Source organism: Chrysemys picta, chromosome 3 (genome assembly GCF_011386835.1).
Source record: "Chrysemys picta bellii isolate R12L10 chromosome 3, ASM1138683v2, whole genome shotgun sequence".
NCBI lineage: Eukaryota > Metazoa > Chordata > Testudines > Emydidae > Chrysemys > Chrysemys picta.
In genome coordinates, this window is record NC_088793.1 from 58728466 (window position 1) to 58751133 (window position 22668).

Here is a 22668-nt window from a genome sequence, read left to right on the forward strand (position 1 = left end):
AACAAGCAAAAAACTAGTATTAAACCCTACATAAAAATGCATCATTAATTGACGCAGAGGGTAAATGAAGTTTAAAAAAATTTAAAAATGCTATTTAGTAGAAGTTAGCCTGATGAAACCAGGTCAACACATATTGCTACTGGGATCTCTAAATTGAATCTGAAATGTTTAGGGTTGAGGAATGGTAACAAAATATATTAATTAACAATAATGTAATGTATTTATGGTAACCCAGATTATGTTGTCAGTATTATCAGCTCTTAATAATGAGCATGCATGATCCTTTTAGTATCTAAAAATCCCTATTTAAAAATTTCTTCAGAGCTCCATCAAATTTAAATGTTCAAATAATTTTCTGCCTGATCAAAATACTTGCAATCTATTTTTACATTTATTTTTATAATCCCATTGAATTCAGTGGGATTACAAGGGTTTAAAATCAGATCAGAATTTAGTCCAATGCAGTTTATAAGAACATAAGAACGGCCATAATGGGTCAGACCAAAGGTCCGTTTAGCCCAGTATCCTGTCTTCCAACAGTGGCCAATGCCAGGTGCCCTAGAGGGAATGAACAGAAGAGGTAATCATCAAGTGATTCATCCCCTGTCACTCATTCCCAGTTTCTGGCAAACAGAGGCTAGAGTCACCATCCCTGTCCATCCTGACTAATAGCCATTGATGGACCTATCCTCCATGAACTTATCTAGTTCTTTTTTGAACCTTGTTATAGTCTTGGCCTTCACAACATCCTCTGGCAAAGAGTTCCACAGACTCTCTGTGCGTTGTATTAAAAAATGCTTCCTTTTGTTTGTTTTAAATCTGCTGCCTATTAATTTAATTTGGTGACTACTAGTTCTTGTGTTTTAAGGAGTAAATAACACACCAATCGTGATTTTATAGACCTCAATCATATCCCCACTTAGGTGTCTCTTTTCCAAGCTGAAAAGTCCCAGTCTTATTAATCTCTCCTCATACAGAAGCTGTTCCATACCCCTTATAATTTTTGTTGCCCTTTTCTGATCCATGAGAGGACCTTCCCTCTTATCCCATGGCAGCTTATTTTTCTTAAGAGCCTTTGGTGAGGGATCTTGTCAAAGTCTTTCTGAAAATCTAAGTACACTATATCCACTGGATCTGCCTTGTCCACATGCTTGTTGACCCCCTCAAAGAATTCTAGTAGATTGGTGAGGCAGAATTTCCCTTTATAAAACCATGTTGACTCTTTCCCAACAGATTATGTTTATCTATGTGTCTGACAGTTTTGTTCTTTACTATAGTTTCAACCAGTTTGCCCAGTACTGAAGTTAGGGTGACCAGCCAGTTAGGGATCATCTCTAGGATCTAGGATCGTCATCCTTTTTAAAAATTGGCGTCACATTATCTATCCTCCAGTCATTTGGTACAGAAGCTAATTTAAATGATAGGTTACAGACTGCAGTTAGTAGTTCTGCAATTTCACATTTGAGTTCCTTCAGAACTCTTGGGTGAATACCATCTGGTCCTGGTGACTTATTGCTGTTTAATTTATCAATTTGTTCCAAAACCTCCTCTAATGATACTTCAATTTGGGAGAGTTCCTCAGATCTGTTACCTAAAAAGAATGACTCAGGTTTGGGAATATCCCTCACATCCTCAACTGTGAAGACCGATGCAAAGAATTCATTTAGTTTCTACGCAATGGCCTTATCGTCCTTGAATGCTCTTTTAACATGTCGATCATCCAGTGGCCCCATTGGTTGTTTAGCAGAGTTCCTGCTTCTGATGTACTTAAAAAAAATTGTTATTACTTTTTGAGTCTTTGGCTAGCTGTTCTTCACATTCTTTTTTGGCCTTCCTAATTATATTTTGACACTTCATTTGCCAGAGTTTATGTTCCTTTCTATTTTCCTCACTAGGATTTAACTTCCACTTTTTAAAGGATGCCTTTTTGCCTCCCTCTGCATATTTTCCTTTGTTGTTTAGCCATGGTTGCACTTTTTTTGTTCTCTTACTATATTTTTAATTTGGGGTATACATTTAAATTGAACCTGTATTATGGTATCTTTAAAAAGTTTCCATGCAGCTTGCAGGGATTTCACTTTTGGCACTGTACCTTTTAATTTCTGTTTAACTAACTTCCTCATTTTTGTGTAGTCCCCCTTTCTGAAATAAAATGCTACAGTGTTGGGCTGCTGTGGTGTTTTTCCCACCACAGGGAAGTTAAATTTAATTATATTATGGTCACTATTACCAAGCATTCCAGCTACATTCATCTCTTGTACCTGAACCTCTACTCCACTCAGGACCAAATCAAGAATTGCCTCTCCTCTTGTGGATTCCAGGGCTAGCTTCTCCAAGAAGCTGTCATTTAAGATGTGAAGAAACTTTATCTCTGCATCCCGTCTTGAGGTCAATCTGGGGATAGTTGAAATCCCCCATTATTACTGAGTTTTTTTTTATTTTTATAGCCTCTCTAATCTCCCTGAGCATTTCACAGTCACTATCACCATCTTGGTCAGCACTACACGTAAGTCTATCTAAATGTCTCGAGAGATACGCAACCTTTGCACCTGGCAGGCATGTCACCAATCAGTTCTCCCAGTCGTACCAAACCCAGCTATCTATGTTTCTAATGATCGAATCACCCATTACTAATACCTGTCTCTTTCTAATAACTGGAGTTCCCTCCCACAGCAAGGTAGCCTCAGTGCAAGAGGATACCACAATGTCATCTGGAAGGAGGGTCCCAACTATGGGATTGTTTCCCTCTGCTGTAGTTGGATGTTCTCCTTCTCTGAGACTTTCATCCTCTTCAACAGCATAGAGGCTGTCAGACCGCGGGTTAGACTATTCTACTGTTCTCATCTATGCACCTCTCTGTCTCCCTGAGCTCCTCCAGTTCAGCCCCTCTAGTCTCCAAAGCTCGTACACGGTCTCTGAGGGCCAGAAGCTTTTTGCACTGAATGCACATATATGTCACCTGCCCATGGGGCGGGTAATCATACATGCTGCATTGGGTGCAATAAACTGAATAGCCCCCACTCTGTTGCTGGACTTCTGCCTGCATTCTCTTTTTACTCCTGCAGCTTGTTCCTTTGTTGATGTTTTGTTTTTATCAGGAGGTGTTTTTGGCTTTAAGTTTAAAGAATGTTAGGTGTATCTAGCCCCCTCTCACAACTCCCTCGCAAAACTTCCCTCTTAGCCACTCCTGTTCACTAGCTTCTCTGGTCGCTTAGAAGCGGGCTTTTTAAAGCCTTGGTCTTCCTGACTAGCCCCACCCCCTAGTTAAGGCTTATAGATTCATAGATTCATAGATTCTAGGACTGGAAGGGACCTCGAGAGGTCATCGAGTCCAGTCCCCTGGCCGCATGGCAGGACCAAATACCGTCTAGACCATCCCTGATAGACATTTATCTAACCTACTCTTAAATATCTCCAGAGATGGAGATTCCACAACCTCCCTAGGCAATTTATTCCAGTGTTTAACCACCCTGACAGTTAGGAACTTTTTCCTAATGTCCAGCCTAGACCTCCCTTGCTGCAGTTTAAACCCATTGCTTCTGGTTCTATCCTTAGAGGCTAAGGTGAACAAGTTTTCTCCCTCCTCCTTATGACACCCTTTTAAATACCTGAAAACTGCTATCATGTCCCCTCTCAGTCTTCTCTTTTCCAAACTAAACAAACCCAATTCTTTTAGCCTTCCTTCATAGGTCATGTTCTCAAGACCTTTAATCATTCTTGTTGCTCTTCTCTGGACCCTTTCCAATTTCTCCACATCTTTTTTAAAATGCGGTGCCCAGAACTGGACACAATACTCCAGCTGAGGCCTAACCAGAGCAGAGTAGAGCGGAAGAATGACTTCTCGTGTCTTGCTCACAACACACCTGTTAATACATCCCAGAATCATGTTTGCTTTTTTTGCAACAGCATCACACTGTTGACTCATATTTAGCTTGTGGTCCACTATAACCCCTAGGCCCCTTTCTGCCGTACTCCTTCCTAGACAGTCTCTTCCCATTCTGAATGTGTGAAACTGATTTTTCCTTCCTAAGTGGAGCACTTTGCATTTGTCTTTGTTAAATTTCATCCTGTTTACCTCAGGCCATTTCTCCAATTTGTCCAGATCATTTTGAATTATGACCCTGTCCTCCAAAGCAGTTGCAATCCCTCCCAGTTTGGTATCATCCGCAAACTTAATAAGCGTACTTTCTATGCCAATATCTAAGTCGTTGATGAAGATATTGAACAGCGCCGGTCCCAAAACAGACCCCTGCGGTACCCCACTCGTTATGCCTTTCCAGCAGGATTGGGAACCATTAATAACAACTCTCTGAGTATGGTTATCCAGCCAGTTATGCACCCACCTTATAGTAGCCCCATCTAAATTGTATTTGCCTAGTTTATCGATAAGAATATCATGCGAGACTGTATCAAATGCCTTACTAAAGTCTAGGTATACCACATCCACAGCTTCTCCCTTATCCACAAGGCTCGTTATCCTATCAAAGAAAGCTATCAGATTGGTTTGACATGATTTGTTCTTCACAAATCCATGCTGGCTGTTCCCTATCACCTTACCACCTTCCAAGTGTTTGCAGATGATTTCCTTAATTACTTGCTCCATTATCTTCCCTGGCACAGAAGTTAAACTAACTGGTCTGTAGTTTCCTGGGTTGTTTTTATTTCCCTTTTTATAGATGGGCACTATATTTGCCCTTTTCCAGTCTTCTGGAATCTCTCCCGTCTCCCATGATTTTCCAAAGATAATAGCTAGAGGCTCAGATACCTCCTCTATTAGCTCCTTGAGTATTCTAGGATGCATTTCATCAGGCCCTGGTGACTTGCAGGCATCTAACTTTTCTAAGTGATTTTTAACTTGTTCTTTCTGTATTTTATCTGCTAAACCTACCCCTTTCCCATTAGCATTCACTATGTTAGGCATTCCTTCAGACTTCTCGGTGAAGACCGAAACAAAGAAGTCATTAAGCATCTCCGCCATTTCCAAGTTTCCTGTTACTGTTTCTCCCTCTTCACTAAGCAGTGGGCCTACCCTGTCTTTGGTCTTCCTCTTGCTTCTAATGTATTGATAAAAAGTCTTCTTGTTTCCCTTTATTCCCGTAGCTAGTTTGAGCTCATTTTGTGCCTTTGCCTTTCTAATCTTGCCCCTGCATTCCTGTGTTGTTTGCCTATATTCATCCTTTGTAATCTGTCCCAGTTTCCATTTTTTATATGACTCCTTTTTATTTTTTAGATCATGCAAGATCTCGTGGTTAAGCCAAGGTGGTCTTTTGCCACATTTTCTATCTTTCCTAACCAGCGGAATAGCTTGCTTTTGGGCTCTTAATAGTGTCCCTTTGAAAAACTGCCAACTCTCCTCAGTTGTTTTTCCCCCCAGTCTTGATTCCCATGGGACCTTACCTATCAGCTCTCTGAGCTTACCAAAATCTGCCTTCCTGAAATCCATTGTCTCTATTTTGCTGTTCTCCCTTCTACCCTTCCTTAGAATTGCAAACTCTATGATTTCATGATCACTTTCACCCAGGCTGCCTTCTACTTTCAAATTCTCAACGAGTTCCTCCCTATTTGTTAAAATCAAGTCTAGAACAGCTTCCCCCCTAGTAGCTTTTTCAACCTTCTGAAATAAAAAGTTGTCTCCAATGCAGTCCAAGAATTTGTTGGATAGTCTGTGCCCCGCTGTGTTATTTTCCCAACATATATCCGGATAGTTGAAGTCCCCCATCACCACCAAATCTTGGGCTTTGGATGATTTTGTTAGTTGCTTAAAAAAAGCCTCATCCACCTCTTCCACCTGGTTAGGTGGCCTGTAGTAGACTCCTAGCATGACATCTCCCTTGTTTTTTACCCCTTTTAGCCTAACCCAGAGACTCTCAACACTTCCGTCTCCTATGTCCATCTCTACCTCAGTCCAAGTGTGTACATTTTTAATATATAAGGCAACACCTCCTCCCTTTTTCCCCTGTCTATCCTTCCTGAGCAAGCTGTACCCATCCACACCAACATTCCAATCATGTGTATTATCCCACCAAGTTTCAGTGATGCCAACAATGTCATAGTTGTATTTATTTATTAGCACTTCCAGTTCTTCCTGCTTATTGCCCATACTTCTCGCATTTGTATATAGGCATCTAAGATACTGGTTTGATCTTTCCTCCCAGTTTTGTCCTGACCCTCCTTTCTCTCTGACAATATAGCCCACACTCCCTCTCGTTTCCGACCCATCTCCCCAGTCTCCATGTTCCCCACTTACCTGTGGGCTTTGCTCACCTGTCCCCGTCGAACCTAGTTTAAAGCCCTCCTCACTAGGTGGTTGATGGGTGCAAAAGGGCTTAGGGATCAAAGCCTCAGTAAGAAGGCCTTAGCCTTGACTAGCAGGCTGCAAGGCTCAGCACGCAGTCCCCCAAACAAACAGGCCACACGATATATTTCAGTCGAGCAGCAAGGATACCACAAACACACACAACAAACTTACCCCAAGGGTCACGTAATCACTCCTCCTTCACCTGGAGAACTCCCTCCCAACACACTTAAGAAATGCCATGACTTCGTAGCAAAAGAATAATGTAGTTCATGGAACATTGTTGAAGAGGTAATCAGTGATTCAAACAGTGCTTTTGTATCCATTGGGATTCATTGGTAGGTATTTTGGGGGTTATTGTGTACTGTTTCATCAGGAATACTCTCCAGAATTTCTGGACACCTGAGTTTATTTAAAGGGTCTTTGTTCATATATTTGGTGAATTATATGGGTTTGAGTATTGACTAGAAAGTGGAAATATGTTGTGTAATCTTTAAATTATAGTATGATTTAAGATCAGTTCTGTACAGTGTTAAATTATATTTACCCTAAAATATATTCTGTCAAACAGAAAACTGTTAATGGAATGTCAACTGTACAATCTTCACATTCCTGAACTCTGATCACTAGAGCACATATCGTATGATAGTGTTAGTTAGTTATGTGATAGTATGTTCACAAGGTATTTTAGAAATAAAAGGGAATAATATCGGACAATTTTTTCTAGATAAAGAATGGTGAAAAGGAAAAAAAAACATGAAAGGGAGGAGTTTCATTCTCCAGTAATTCAAAGGTCTGATAGTTCACGAAATTTGCTTATAGTATGTATATATTTGATAATCTGGAACTATTTGGATAGTTACAACCAGAGGGCCCTGTCCCATGCAGTTTAAGAAGTCCACAGGAGTTCTTTTCCTGTAAACTTTAGGAGTACAGCAACTGTGGAGAAGGTACATTTGCTTCTAACATGCATCCAAGCAGAACTTCCTTTCACTTAATTCACTAGGAGGGTGGTGAAGCACTGGAATGCGTTACCTAGGGAGGTGGTGGAGTCTCCTTCCTTGGAGGTTTTTAAGGCCCGGCTTGACAAAGCCCTGGCTGGGATGATTTAGTTGGGAATTGGTCCTGCTTTGAGCAGGGGGTTGGACTAGATGATCTCTTGAGGTCCCTTCCAACCCTGATATCTATGATTCTATGATTCCTCCTGCACACCTCACAAAATCTATAAGATATTTGATGTCTTTCTTACAGTTCCAGTTCATGCAGTCATCCATGTTCATATGTAAGTATCTCAGTTTTCATTAAGAAAGTAAATTTAGCCCTTCTGGTTGTAGAGAAAAGCTTGAAAATGTAAACCAAGTGTAACCTAAAAACCCTAACTCCAGAAGGCAAATATAATCAATTTAAAAGTATTATTTTTTAAAAATCATTATTTTTAAGTAAATATAATGATTTTTGAGGTGTCTAACTTATTATTTTTGAATGATTGAGGTTAGTACTACTTTCTCCCTCATGGATACCTCCATGAAGTATTATAACTGGGTTCTTCCTCATTTTCCAAACAAAGAGGCTTTTTTAAAAAAAGTTTCGTCCTTCCAGCTTCTCAATGGCATGCCAGTAGGGGAGGTTGCTAGCATCTCCTACTGCCCAGTCTCTTATCTCTCTCAGAGAGGCAGCTGGTTATCTAGAGCTCTCCTCCCTCTTTTTCCAGGAAGGAGCTTTACCCATTGTGTCGTTTACAAAAGGATTTGGTATGCTGTATTGCCAACCTCACGATATCAAAAATCACGAGACTGACCCAGAAATCATGAGATAAATATAAATTATATTGTGTTTCAGGGTTTGTCTTTTGATTTTTGAACTCCCCCTGCATGTGTGGGTGTATGGCAATTAGTGTTGCCCACTCCCCCAAATGTATTGGGTAAGGTGATTTTGGCCCCTGCTGCAGGAGCTCCCTCCCCTACATCTACCCAGCAGTTAATTCTGCCCCCAACCTCCAAATCAATCCTGTCCCCCTTCATCAGTTCTGCCCCCTTACCCCAGCCTCACCTCTGCTCCTCCTGGGGCTCGTTACCCCCCTCTTCCCCCTTCCCAGGCTGGGTGCTGCAGGAAGGGGGAGAGCAGAGGAGCTGTTCTGTTGTTCACAGATCTTGGAGTCATCGTGGATCGTTCTCTGAAGATGTCCACGCAGTGTGCAGAGGCGGTCAAAAAAGCAAACAGGATGTTAGGAATCATTAAAAAGGGGATAGAGAATAAGACGGAGAATATATTATTGCCCTTATATAAATTAATGGTACGCCCACATCTTGAATACTGCATACAGATGTGGTCCCCTCATCTCAAAAAAGATATACTGGCACTAGAAAAGGTTCAGAGAAGGGCAACTAAAATGATTAGGGGGTTGGAGAGGGCCCCATATGAGGAGAGATTAAAGAGGCTAGGACTTTTCAGCTTGGAAAAGAGGAGCCAAAGGGGGGATATGATAGAGGTATATACAGTTATGAGTGATGTAGAGAAAGTAGATAAGGAAAAGTTATTTACTTATTCCCATAATACAAGAACTAGGGGTCACCAAATGAAATTAATAGGCGGCAGGTTTAAAACAAATAAAAGGAAGTTCCTCTTCACACAGCGCACAGTCAACTTGTGGAACTCCTTACCTGAGGAGGTTGTGAAGGCTAGGACTATAACAGCGTTTAAAAGAGAATTGGATAAATTCATGGAGGTTAAGTCCATTAATGGCTATTAGCCACGATGGGAAAGGAATGGTGTCCCTAGCCTCTGTTTGTCAGAGGGTGGAGATGGATGGCAGAGAGATCACTTGATCATTACCTGTTAGGTTCAGTCCCTCTGGGGCATCTGACATTGGCCACTGTCGGTAGACAGGATACTGGGCTAGATGGACCTTTGGTCTGACCCAGTACAGCCGTTCTTAAGTTCTTATGTTCTTATTGAGGAGAGGAGGGAGTGGAACTTCCCTGAGCAGTGGGGCTCCTTCTACTCCTTCCTCCCCTTTTGTGAGAATGGCTTTAGGTTGCTGAGGGGAAGGTGGGGAAAGAGAGCTCTTCCTGCAGCAGCAGCAGCTCTGATTGGCTGCTCTGCCTCAGGAGGCAGGCAACTGGGAAAAAACAGCTAGTCAGAGAGGATTTCCCCTTAGTCAGAGCTCAAATTTAATTGAGGGCTGGAGCTTCTCTTGTCATCAGCAGATGGGCTCCAATCCTAGTCAAGGTCCCCTCACTCAAGACAAAAAGCCTGATAATTGGCAACACTGATTCCCTACTGGCTCTGATACCAAATCACAGTCTTAAAAACAACAACAAAAAACTACACAACTTTTGGTGGATGGGATTCCCAATATTTGCAACCTGTTAATAACTGGATCCATGAACCTTTTGCAGTGCATGTCAACAGCTACCCCTGTTTGCCTCTGGCCTGCTGAATGACCATGGGAAGTTATTTCTCTTCTCTGTGCCTTAGTTTCCCCATCTATAAAATGGGAATAATGATACTGGCCTCCACTATAAAGCACTTTGAAATCTACTGAGGAAAAGTACTATAAAGCTAATATTATTATTACATATATTTATATGTGAAAAGATGGTGCTCTGTATATTAACTATCTGCATATACACAGATAGATATATCGTTTACTTAGAACTCTGTACTGCCCATACCATCTTTACCACCTTTGGCAAAAAACCATGCAAACAGCTGGAATCTGCCGATACAGATAAGCTTAAATTTATCTCCTTCCAATTCTCTGTGTTCATCAGGGCAGCCTGGCATACCTGATGCTCTCACCAGAACAGGACTGGTGAGACAAAAATGGCAACAGGGCAACAAAAATGATTAGGGGTCTGGAGCACATGACTTATGAGGAGAGGCTGAGGGAACTGGGATTGTTTAGTCTCCAGAAGAGAAGAATGAGGGGGCGTTTGATAGCAGCCTTCAACTACCTGAAGGGGGGTTCCAAAGAGGATGGAGCTCGGCTGTTCTCAGTGGTGGCAGATGACAGAACAAGGAGCAATGGTCTCAAGTTGCAGTGGGGGAGGTCCAGGTTGGATATTAGGAAAAACTATTTCACTAGGAGGGTGGTGAAACACTGGAATGCCTTATCTAGGGAGGTGGTAGAGTCTCCTTCCTTGGAGGTTTTTAAGGCCCGGCTTGACAAAGCCCTGGCTGGGATGATTTAGTTGGGAATTGGTCCTGCTTTGAGCAGGGGCTTGGACTAGATGACCTCTTGAGGTCCCTTCCAACCCTGATATTCTATGATTCTATGAGAGTGGCATAGTAGGTCATGGTGTCAGCCTTCCTGCTTTTATGGACAAGTTAAAGTACAGGGACCCTGCAGTAAAATACCAGTATTAAGAAGGAGCGTGAACCATTTTATTGCTCAATTGTAAATCAATTTCACCAGGCCTTTTTGCAAGTGTGAATTTCCTTTCCCAGATCCTCTTGTCTTCCTTGATATCATCCCCTGCCTCTGTAAATAAACCCGTAATATAAGACATTCCCCTGGCCATTCAAGGGATGTGTGCAGTTGTGGGGATGGAGGGCAGCTGTGGTTATGGCCTGGGATAGCAGGATATGCCATAGCTGTAGAACAATCAGAGTCTTTACAGCTGTGAGGCTGTGTAATCTAGTGTGTCTGGGGGGGGGGGGTTTAAACTACCATTTCTCAGATGGTTGGTTCAAATATTTTGTAAATATGTCTGTGTGTCATCGGTGATCCCTCGAGGTCAAGGATGATCTTTCACAGGTTATATTTTTTCATGGGTCCTTACGTGGCTGAGGAGTCCAATCCTTGAGCCACAGGCTCATTAGCAGACATTGCAGGTGGTGTTGGAAGACAGGGTTGGGCCACGATTGCTGCATGACAGTTGTCATTTCTGCCTTTTCTTTTCTGGAGTTTTTCTGTGACCAGGGCAAGGCGATTTTCCTCAAAAGTGGATGTTCCCTCTCTGATAAGTCTTCGCCAGTTATCCCTATCCTGGACTGCTGTCTTCCAGTGTGTGGTATCGATGCCACATCTCTTGATGTTTATCTTGAGGGCAGGGCCGGCTCCAGGTTTTTTGCCGCCCCAAGCAAAAAAAACCAACAACAACAGAGTGCCGCCCCTTGAAAAGAGCCACCCCCAAAGGGCCGGAATGCCGCCCTTTCAGAAGTGCCGCCCCAAGCACATGCTTGGAACGCTGGTGCCTAGAGCTGGCCCTGCTTGAGGGTGTCTTTAAAGTGTTTCTTTTGGCCTCCCCATTTCCATTCTCCTTTGGTGAATTGGGCATACAGCAGTTGTTTTGGTAAGCATACATTAGGCATGATCAAAAATCAAAACCAAACAGAAATAACTCAAACCCAAGGCCTTCAAAAAGCCTAACATTTCTACTGTCTTTCCTTTGCAACTTTAGAAGAGATCCAAAGTTTTTCTAACTTTCCACATCAGAAGGGGAAGGTCTTTGAAGGGAAAATTCTGTGTCCAATGGCTTATTTCCAAGCTAATTCTTAAAAAAAAAAAAAAAAAAGGGTAAGGGAATGCACCTCCGACAAGCAAATGAATTCTTGAAATAACCCAAGAGGATCTTCTCAGATTTTAATACCCTGTTCATCGTCTTTAATGTCATCTCCCCTTCCTCTGGGCCAGAAAATGACAGGAAATGAAGGACAAGATTGGGAACCTCATTTCATTTTTCTGAAGAGGTTTTTAGAATAGAGAATAGACAAGTTTCACCTGTTACTGGATCTCTCCAGGCTAACTTTTACACTGCACAAGGCCCATTTCTGCCTGGACCTGACCTGATCATGAGATTTCTCTTTATCCTCTTTGAATCGAGAACTGTCACACAGGAAGAGCATCCTCTCAGCTGGACAAGTCCCGTGGGTGATTATTCCCATTGCCAGTTCCAATGTTACCAGTTCTTATTATAATGAATCTTGTGATATTTGGTGTTTTTCTTAAAACCTGGACTCAAGTGATCTCAGCTTTCATTTAAAAATGTAAGTTTCTAGACCTCATGCTTGAGGAGAAAAGCCTGAAAACATGGACCTAACTTACTCAAAAGATTAAAAAACTAGAAGATCAATTAAAAGAACCCAATATGTATTATTTAAAAAACACCCGAGTGCCTTTAAAAATAATCTCATGATTTTTTGAGACGTTATTCTTGCTTTTTTCCCCCGAATGCTTGGAGTTTGCAATACTGCAAAGAAAATATATGGCAATATGCCAAAGAGGCACACTGATAAACAGGATGGGCATTCTTTTCTTCCTTTAAACTTTTAGCATTAGCATACACATTTTATAATCTCCTGTAGGTATTTGAATAATGCTACAATATAACACTAAATCACAGCACAAAAACAATATTTAGAGCACATTAACCAACAGTCCAAATTGTATATGTTTAACGAGGAATAGTGTTTTCAGTATCTATAGGGACTAAAAGATGCTGTTTTAGAAGCATCTCTGTAAGTTCCTGCACATTCAGCAAATGACAACCAATGTAAAAAATACATTGTACATCATGTTAGCCAGGACTCCCTCTTTATATAAATAGATGTTTACAACAATGATGTAAACATTCTTATTTTTTAATACATGGTACATAGAAACATTCTGAATCCTCAAGTAATAAATATATGTATCAGAAGTTGGTATTCAACCTAATCTTGAAAACTTGTTCACCTTGTTTTGAATAAATATTAAAAAATGTACACAATGATTTGGGGTTTAAATAAATTTAAAAAAATACAAGTCATGATATAGTTTGTCTAAATGATGTTCTGGTGAACATGACTGTCTTTTGAAAAAATAACACTCTCAGATTGTTTATATGTCAACAGAAGATATCATTTTGGTAATTACAAACTTGTGTACTGATTGAAAGGCATTTTTGGAATTTTTTAAACTGATGCTTACATACAAAAAGGGTGTGTGTACAGACCCTGTCCCACAGAGCTTACGATCTGTGTAGAGACATGACAAGATAATGGAAGGTTATATAGGAAGAAGATGTAAGTGACACGCTGTCTGGTACGGGACACAGCTAAGAGGACCAATCTTAGGTCAGACTGCCAGAATACAGGGCATATACCCAGACTGGTGGTATAAAAGTTCACCAAACCAGTAACAAATGTGTGCTTCCAGAATATTATACTAGTTATTATGAAGCTACAGACAGCCCTCTTCAGGCCCTCTAGCCTCATGCACCAGTGAGACAAACCAGACTTCTGTGATAAATGATTATTAAAACCAGAAATCGCATATATTAGGTTCTTTCAGTTCCAAAAAAACAGACACTCACCCCAGGTCAATGTACTTCAGGATCAGCAAATACCATGCTGCAGCCAAACTGACTAAAAATTAGTTGATAAAAGAAAAGAAGAGTTATTAAATGGTTAACATGAATCATATATATTACAGTTCATTTCAGAATCCGTAGATCAGGATAATAGCAGTGATATTAAATCTGCCAGTTTGTAATAAGTCTCTCTGGTACATCCAAACAATTGGAGTCCTCAGTCCATTGTTTCAAACTCCCTTTGTTAGAAATTACAGTCCAGAGGTGTGGAGCAGGAAAGAGGCAAGTAGATGATGTCACAATTTATGCCCCCAGTCCATATGCATGGAAACTTATTGTCTCAATCACATGTTCTATGTGCCCTGCTGAGTCACTGGGCCTCCATTGTCCATATGCTCTCGGAGGAATCCATGGGAAGGGCACAGTGAAATAATTGATTCTCTTTAATGGCCCATCAATACATGGCTGGCTAGTCTTGATGTAAATCTGTCCTGTGAGTGTTACCCAGGAACACAATATGTTTAGTAACTAGCATACAGCAAAATTTCATAACTTCATACACAATGGTGATACACACATTTAAACAGGATAATAACACTTAGCAGATTGTAACTTTTTCACTGATATCTTACAAGACATACTTTGTATAAGATTTATCTCAATTGTGCATCAGTGGTGATAACATTAGTGTAAACATGGTCATCTTTCTTTTTCTACAGCGTCACAGTAAGGAGAACAGGGATAAGGATATTATGTTATCCTAGTGCTGTGGTCCCCAAACTTTTCAGGGTCATGCCCCCCTTACCCCTGTCCGCACACCCCTGCTGAGCCGGGACCAGGAGCGGGTCTGTGGCTTTGGGGAGGGGGTATGGACAGAGGTAAGGGGGCCGAGGCTGGGGCCACAGCTGGGGATCGGGGCGGGGCCGAGACCGAGACCAAGGCCAGCAGCCGAGGCCCTGGACTCAGGGCCAGAAGCAGAGCCCCAGGCGTGGGGCCAGCAGCCAGGAGTGGAGCTGGGTGGTGTACCCTCCCCACCACCTGTGGCGGTTGGCCCAGCCCCAGCCGTGCGCCCCTAAATGGTCCTCCCCATTCCCCTAGGGGGACGTGCCCCAGTTTGGAGAGCTCTGTCCTAGTGGTACTCCAGCTGTGATTTTTTTTTTTTTTTTTTTTTTTTTTAGCAAGTGGCATGGAAGATAGAGGATATAGAGGGAAGGTGGGCTTTTTGTGGGGGGAGGGGCGGAAAGGAGGAGATGAGAGGAAGAGAAAGGATGGTGTTAAGAAAAGCACACATATGATAGTAAAGGAGGAAACTGTTAAACAATTAAATGGGAGATAGAATCCTAGAACTATAGGGCTGGAAAGGATCTTAAGAGGTCATTTAGTCCATTCCCCAGGCACTGAGTCAAGCCCATCCTTGACAGGTGTTTGTCCAACATGTTCTTAAAAACTTCCAAAGACGATAATTCTACAATTTTCTTTGGTAACCTATTCCACTACTTAACTATCCTGATAGCTGGGGGAGTAGGGAATAGGATGGGGAGCGAGGAATAGCTGCCGAGATTTGGAGGAGGGGAAAAGCAGGCTCCAGGCTGGGAAGGGAGGTCCTGGTAGTTACTACTGTGGTTTCTATGGTCTTTTCTGGGTGGCTTGTACCCAGTTCCCTGTGCTTCTCACCATACCCCATTCCCTGGTGACCCTGGTGACTGGTGCATGAGCTCCTGTCTCTCCTGCAGGCTGGGTGTCTCTGCCAGGACCTGCAGTGGCTTGAAGGTGGGACTGGGCTGGGCCAGTCCTACCTGTTCCCTGGTGACAAGACCAATCTCACGGTGGCTTCTCCAGACCCTTCTCCAGATCCCACTTATTTCCAGCTTCTCCCATGTGTAAAACATGGCTGAGTCTCACTCTCTCTTCTGTAAGATATCGAGGGTCTAAACACAGATTCCCCTCTGCAACCTTTCCATTGCAGCAATGTTAGCCTCCCTGGTTCTGCTGCCCATGTGTATAGTTAAGTTTGTCCTAATAACCAACCTAAATCTTCCTTACTGCAAATTAAGCCTATGCCTTCTTGTCCTACCTTCCGTGGATGTGGAGAACACCGTCCTCTTTAGAACAACCCTTAACACTCATGAAGTCTGTTATCAGGTCCCCCCCTCAGTCTTCTTTTCTCAAAACTGAGAAATGCCCTATTTTTCCTTTCCCCATTGGTCAGGTTTTCTGAATCATTTTTGTAGCTCTCCTCTGGATGCTCTCTAATTTGTCTGCATCTTCCTTAAAGTGCGGTGCCCAGAACTGGACACAGTATTCCAGTTGAGGCCTCACCAGTGCTGAGTAGAGTGAGACAATCACATCCTATGTCTTACATACAACATTTCTTTATACACTCTAGAATGATATTTGTCTTTTTCACGACTGTGTTATACTGTTAACTCATATTCAATTTGTGATCTACTATATCCTTCAGCAGTAGTCAGCCGTATTAAGACCATAAGAATGGCCATACTGGGTCAGACCAAAGGTCCATCAAGCCCAGCATCCTGTCCTCTGACAGTGGCCAATGGCAGGTGCCCCAAAGGGAATGAACAGACAGGTTATCATCAAGTGATCCATGCCCTGGCACCCAATCCCAGCTTCTGGCAAACAGGCTAGGGACACCATTCCTGCCCATTCTGGGTAATAGTCATTGATGGACCTATCTTCCATGAATCTATCTAGCTCCCTTTTGAATCCCGTTATAGTATTGGCCTTCACAGCACCTTCTGGCAAGGAGTTCCAGAGGTTGACAGCGTGTTGCATGAAAAAAATACTTTCTTGTGTTTGTTTTAAACCTGCTACCTATTAATTTCATTTGGTGGCCCCTTGTTCTTGTATTATGAGCAAGAGTAAATAGCACTTCCTTATTTACTTTCTCTATACCACTCATGATTTTATAGACCTCTATCATATCCCCCCTTAGTCGCCTCTTTTCCAAGCTGAAAAGTCCCAGTCTCCTCATACGGAAGCCGTTCTATTCCCCTAATCATTTTTGTTGTCCTTTTCTGAACCTTTTCCAATTCCAATATATCTTTTTTGAGATGGGGCGACCACATCTGCACGCAGGATTCAAGGTGTGGGCGTACCATGGATTTATATATAGGCAATATGATATTTTCTGTCTTATTATTCTGTCTTATTCTGCCTTTCTTGATGATTCCCAACATTCTGTTTGCTTTTTTGACTGCCACTGCACATTGAGTGGGTGACTTCAGAGAACTATCCACAATGACTCTTTCTTGAGTGGTAACAGCTAATTTAGACCCCATCATTGTATACGTATAGTTAGGATTATGTTTTCCAATTTGCATTACTTTGCATTTATCAACATTAAATTTCATCTGCCTAGCCAGTTATTTCCCATTTGTGCATTTGATTTTTCCTTTCCAAATGTGGTTCTTTGCTCTAGTCTTTATTGACAAGTTATGTTATGTTGTTTGAGAAATATGTCTGACATCAGGAATGGAAAGCTGTGAAAGTGATTCACAGTGACAACACAAGGAATACCTGTTCCTCCTCAACTGCACTAACAGTTCTGTAGCTCGGGCTTCTGTAGCCCATCCATGCTCCACGTGGTTTGGTGCAGTGTTCCTAGCTGGGAGCAGGGGGGAAAGAGGCCACCAGTGCTTACCTTGGAGGTAGTGAAATAACCTCAGCTCCCTAATTCCCTCTTTATTTCTCTCCATATAACTCACCTCATCCACAGTTACTCCCCATTTCCTCCTGCCAGGTAAAGTTCTCTCATCAGTCAGATACAATGAAAAGTTGAGGAAAATTGGCATTGCTGAGGTCAGAGAGCTTTTGAGCTTCTGAAAGCCTGCTGCTGCTCCACAGCTGTTGTTCCCCATCTCTGTCTGCACCTTGCTCTCAAGAGCATGGCCTACCCCAAGATAAGGTACTGGGGCTGCTTTGCTCCACACAGATCAGGAGGGGGACAGCCCTTGGGGCTACATATCTCAGAACAGCTTAATCCTCTGCCTCCAGGGGACCTTGCAGGCCCATATTCACTACTACTACTACTCTCTTCCTTCTAGGTGTAGAGTCTGCCACTGAGAGTAGGTGCTGGTGCCCTGTGCAAAAATGAATATAGAAGCTTTGAGGAAATAAGTAGAGCTCTGATAAAAACTTTATTTTCAGCAAGCCACATAATATTTTGCAATTCTTTTGTTTTAATTAACAAAAGGAATTAATAAGAATGAATGTAAAATAACCAGCTTGTGGGCTGATGAACATTTTACCAAGAGGAGATTCTCCTTTTTGAGTTCTCTTTGTCAATGTAGGTGAGAAAACAGGTGATCTAGAGTTGCTTGAGGTAGAGAAAGAGAAGTGGCGAAACTTAATGAAGCAAGTGGTCTGTTCTCAGCTCCTTTCTCACTGACTGGGATGGAATACAGCAGCTGTCCTGTATCGGCTAAGTAATTATGTACTGGCACTTGATCCAAGTCTTCCTTTATATGGCTGTGCTTTTTCAGTAATGCTCTGAGTACTCATCCAAATGAGACTTCCCTTTGTACATTACTACTGCCCTGTTAGAGAATTTGTTCCCTCCTGCTCCTGATTTATCAGATCTGCAAACTTTTGAATTCTGAAATGTGCAAGAGTGGTGGGAAACTAGTCTTTTACATATATTTTTATAAGTTTACATTGATTTGGAGCGGCAGGACATGGTGAAGAAAGGCGTAAACTTTATTTAAAAACTGGAGCTTTTTATTCACCTGAATAAGAATACCTTCCTTTTGATCTGCAGTTTGTGTACTGCATATGTCTTTCCCTGCCAAAAGTTGGAAGAAGTGTCAGCTGCTGATTTAAAAGAACAAACAGCCGAGGGCTGCAATAATACATCTGTTTCATTTCCTCCTTCTCACTTTATCTACCATATAGACAGACAACTGCTATTAGCTCTAGTCTGAATCTGATTCTCTAAATTAGTTAGTGCTAAGTGTCCAGAGGATGCAATGTTTGAGGTTTTGAAATCTGTTTCTGTTCCACATTGGAATGGAAACAAAAGCTTCCAGCTGTTTTTGTGAGAACAGAATTGTGTAGAGGGCTCTGATGAGAGAGAGAGAAAGACAGGGGTTAGGGCAGTGGGCTGGAATGCAGAAGACCCATGGGTCAAGTCACTGCTGTGGCTGATTCAGAATGAGCTGGGATGAAGAACTCTCAATCAGGCCACATAGGAACTTGAACATAGGTCTTCCTCATCCCAGGTAAGTACCTCAACCACCTAGCTACAGAGCATCAGAGCAAGTCTTTTTTTTTTTTCTCTACCATGGACCCCAAAGCCCGCCTGATCATATGTTTGTCAAAACTGATAATCTCCATGAAACAGCCTATTTTGTTGAGCTACCAGCTCTACTCAGCTTGACTTTGTAAAATGTCTATTCCTGGTTATTCCATAGCTGGAATTCATATGAAGTCCTGAACGAGATCTGTTGGATCCAGAAAATGTTCAAAAACATTCAATATGATCTGCATTAATTAATGAATTTTACAGACTGTAGGTTTGATAACATAAGGAATGAGATAGCAACTGTATCCTGGGTTAATAAACTCCATGACTACTGGGTTCATTTCCCCATAATATAGTTATTGCCATTTTAGCAGCAAACACTCTCAATGGCTCTTAGTAATATTGACATATGTAATTATTAATTGAGATGTAATTGGCATAAAATGTTTCTTATTTAACTGGAAGAGAAGTTGATCAGTTTGGAAAAGCATTAGTGAAAAGTAGGGTGAAATCAGAAACTTAACTTTTTTGTGTGGATCAGTGGTGAATTGAGTGGGTTCAGAGCACAGGTATTGGGATGTTGTTCATGTACTGAAAACTGTTATGCAGTTTAGGTAGGTTACCATATGGCATTCCTTTGTGCTGATTGGCTGAAACTGATAAATGATAGTACCTGTAGTACAATGTAATGATTCTCGACGCATGTAGAACAAGGTCTAACACTTGCTTTTTGACAGGAGAGAATGTGGAGGAGTTCATTACAATTGATGCAGAATGTAGGGGAAAGAATGTCTGACTATCATGTGTCTTCCCATAGTTCAAAGGAGTCTTTCTGGAGATTAATATTAGGTGAAAGTGTTTGGTTGTGTCCTAACAATCGTTATCATGTTGTTACTGCACTGTAAATGTAAGTAATAACTTGTTTCAGAGAAGTACTACATTTTCATCCCAACTCACAATTTAAACTAAATCCAGGAATTAGACTTCTTAAAAATTAACAATGTTAATGTAACAGCAGACTAGGAAATCTCTGAATTTATCCAGTCATTTTTTTCTTTTGCAGAAACCTGTCAGAAATTTTATAAATACAGATGAAATACTATGTAAATGAAGTTTTAGAATAGTATATTACCAGGAAGGATTATAGTGAAACTAATATATGATGGTACGAATGTGAGCCACAGCTACAGCCTGTGTATATTGTACCATTGATATCTATACTGCACATGCAGAGAATTTATGTCCCCCACATATTTCCTTGCTTCTCCGCAGAAAAATGACTTTCTGACAGGGAAGCAAAGGGAAGCTACAAGAGCAGTCATGCAACCCTCTCTAGCAGTATGTTTTGGGCAGCCAGCAGAGAGGTAAATCACTGTGGGGCAGGAGGCGGGACTGGGGAAGACCCGGCTGGTGGCTACTACCCTGCACCGGGCTCAGCTGGTAGTCCCAGCTGGGCTGGGGAGGACGGGACTTCCTCTTCCCTTGCACGGCATCCATGGCTCGGGTCAGACACACCCTCAGATTTCTCCCCTGGCTGAAGGAACCTCTGCAAACTGGCCCTCAATCCCTCCCTCCCCCTGCTTCCTGCACACATCACTCCTCAGCTGCAGAGGGAGGGATCCATGTACAGGGAGATGCTCCCCCATCCGCCCAACCCCTGTGCATCCAGACCCCTCATACACAGACCCTCCCGCTGAGCCTCACTCCACCACACTCAGAACCCTCTCCGATGAACCCCACTCCCCCTGCACCTGGACCACCCCAACAAACCACCCGCACCCAGATCCCCACCCCACCAAACCCCAACCAGCTGCATCTGGACCTCCACCTTGCCACCCACACCCATGCTCCCCTGCAGAGCTCTATTTCTCCCACATCCAGTCCCCCCCCTCTGCTGAGCCCCAATCACTTTCACCTGCATCCCCTGAAGAGTCCTATTACTGTTGCACCCAGAAACCCTGAAGAAGCCCCTGTGCATCCAGATCCTACCATAGCCAGATCCCACACTGAGCCACCCACACCCAGATTGCCCCACACAGAACCCTCTCAATCCACATCTGGATCCCCCACACACTAAGCCCCTCCACACTTGGATCCTGCCTTGCTGAGTCGGCCTGCCCACACCTGGTGCACCTGGCACACGGGCAGGCCCCTCGGGTGTTTCTGGCAGCCCAGTCCTTGCACTGTGTCAGGGTTGGGTGCAACCTCATTGCTGAGGGGGAGCTGCACAGTGATCTCCCACCTCTGTGCAGCCAATGGCCTGTGCTCCCCATTGCCATGCTGGAGCCTCCACATTTATTTGACAAATAAAATTTGCAGAATTTTAAAATATTGTGTGCAGAATTTTTATTTTTTCGATGCAGGATTTATTATAATTTGTTGCAGAATGCCCTTGGAAGTAATAAGAGCACATGCACATACCTGCAAGTATCACCTATTTCAGACGAAAGTAACTGTAAAATACTTGGCAAGGCTAAAATGCATAATTTATGTATGCCACGCTGCTCAAAGCCAAAGGTTGAGGGCAGAATATATAACTGAAGGTTATAATTTTACCCCATTTTTTGAAGTTACCTCCGAGACCAAGTTTTTGTATTAATGTCATTAACTTTGTGGGGATTCCCTTCTCCCATTTGGTTTCTCCAATAGATTTATTTATTGGGGGAAAGACTCTGAAGCTCTCTGAATTCCTAGCATAACCTCTTATTTTGAAAACAAGGGCAGGCTCTTGGCATCTTTCTCTTCCCATCACCCAGTGCCAGCAGAAGCATCTTTTTGGAATAGGGAAAGTTTTCAGGGGAATATTAAGACTCCAGGAAAGAGGATCAGGTAGTGTCTTTGGAGGAGAGATGGACTCTGTGAACTATCATATCCTCTGGAGGAGGTCTTTCTTTTGATCCTTCCGCAAGAAATGTTTTCAGAAGAAAAGCTGGACTCTGCTCCCTGGTCAGTGGATGTCTGGGTCATTTCCTGTCTCCTCCAGGATACTTCAAAGCTGGTATCTCTCTCTTCCAGCGGCCATCTGGACCAGCTCATCTCCCTATCAGTGGCCTGTCAGGGAGAAGTACAGGGTCAGAATATCCTAATCTTCTTGCTGCTAATATTATCCCATTGGCCACACTTTATGTCAGTAATGGCATGAGGTGTCAACTATTGCTTCTGGAGTATTTACGAGATGAGAAAGCATGTCTAAAGCAATATTCCATGTGTATTTTTGGTCATATGACCAAGAATTACAGGGGTTTTACAGTAATTTAATTACTACATTAAATATATACATTCCGTGCTACCAATAACTTTGTATTATTAAAGATGAAAGAATTGTAAAAATCTAATTTACTTAATTTTTTTATATTTACTGTTTTTCTCTATCTGTGGAGATAAAAATAATTAGTTAATTCCACTTTAGTTTCTAGACAATTTCACACTATTATAATTCTGCAACATCTAATTTACTGCAGACATACGTTTATTATTATACTAAAGAACAAAACTGTTTCCATGAAGGAAACATTTTTGTTGTTTTCAGGTTTGGGAAAAGCTTAAATTACATGTTTGGCCAAAATTGACCTGAAATGGTTCCTTTAATGAATAAGCTTGCTTTAAAAAAATCCCAAAGATATACATATTCCCATTTCTCTTTACCTATATTAAAAATCATGAAATATACCCATAATTTATAATGGTGATACATGACTAGATGTAGTATTATATATTTATTTTAGTAGAAATAACTCTAAGATTTATTAGAACAGGTTGAGAAGTTTTGCATAATTTCTTTTACATGCCGCTGTGCTTAAATAGTCCATTAAAACTCA

At 42.0% G+C, this 22668-nt stretch overlaps 1 protein-coding gene across 39 annotated transcripts in view; it reads left to right on the top strand.

Moving 5' to 3' along the window:
• The window catches only part of RIMS1 (regulating synaptic membrane exocytosis 1), a 515627-nt gene that overhangs the window by 262133 nt on the left and 230826 nt on the right, over positions 1-22668 (top strand). The gene's annotated exons all lie outside the window — the stretch shown is intronic.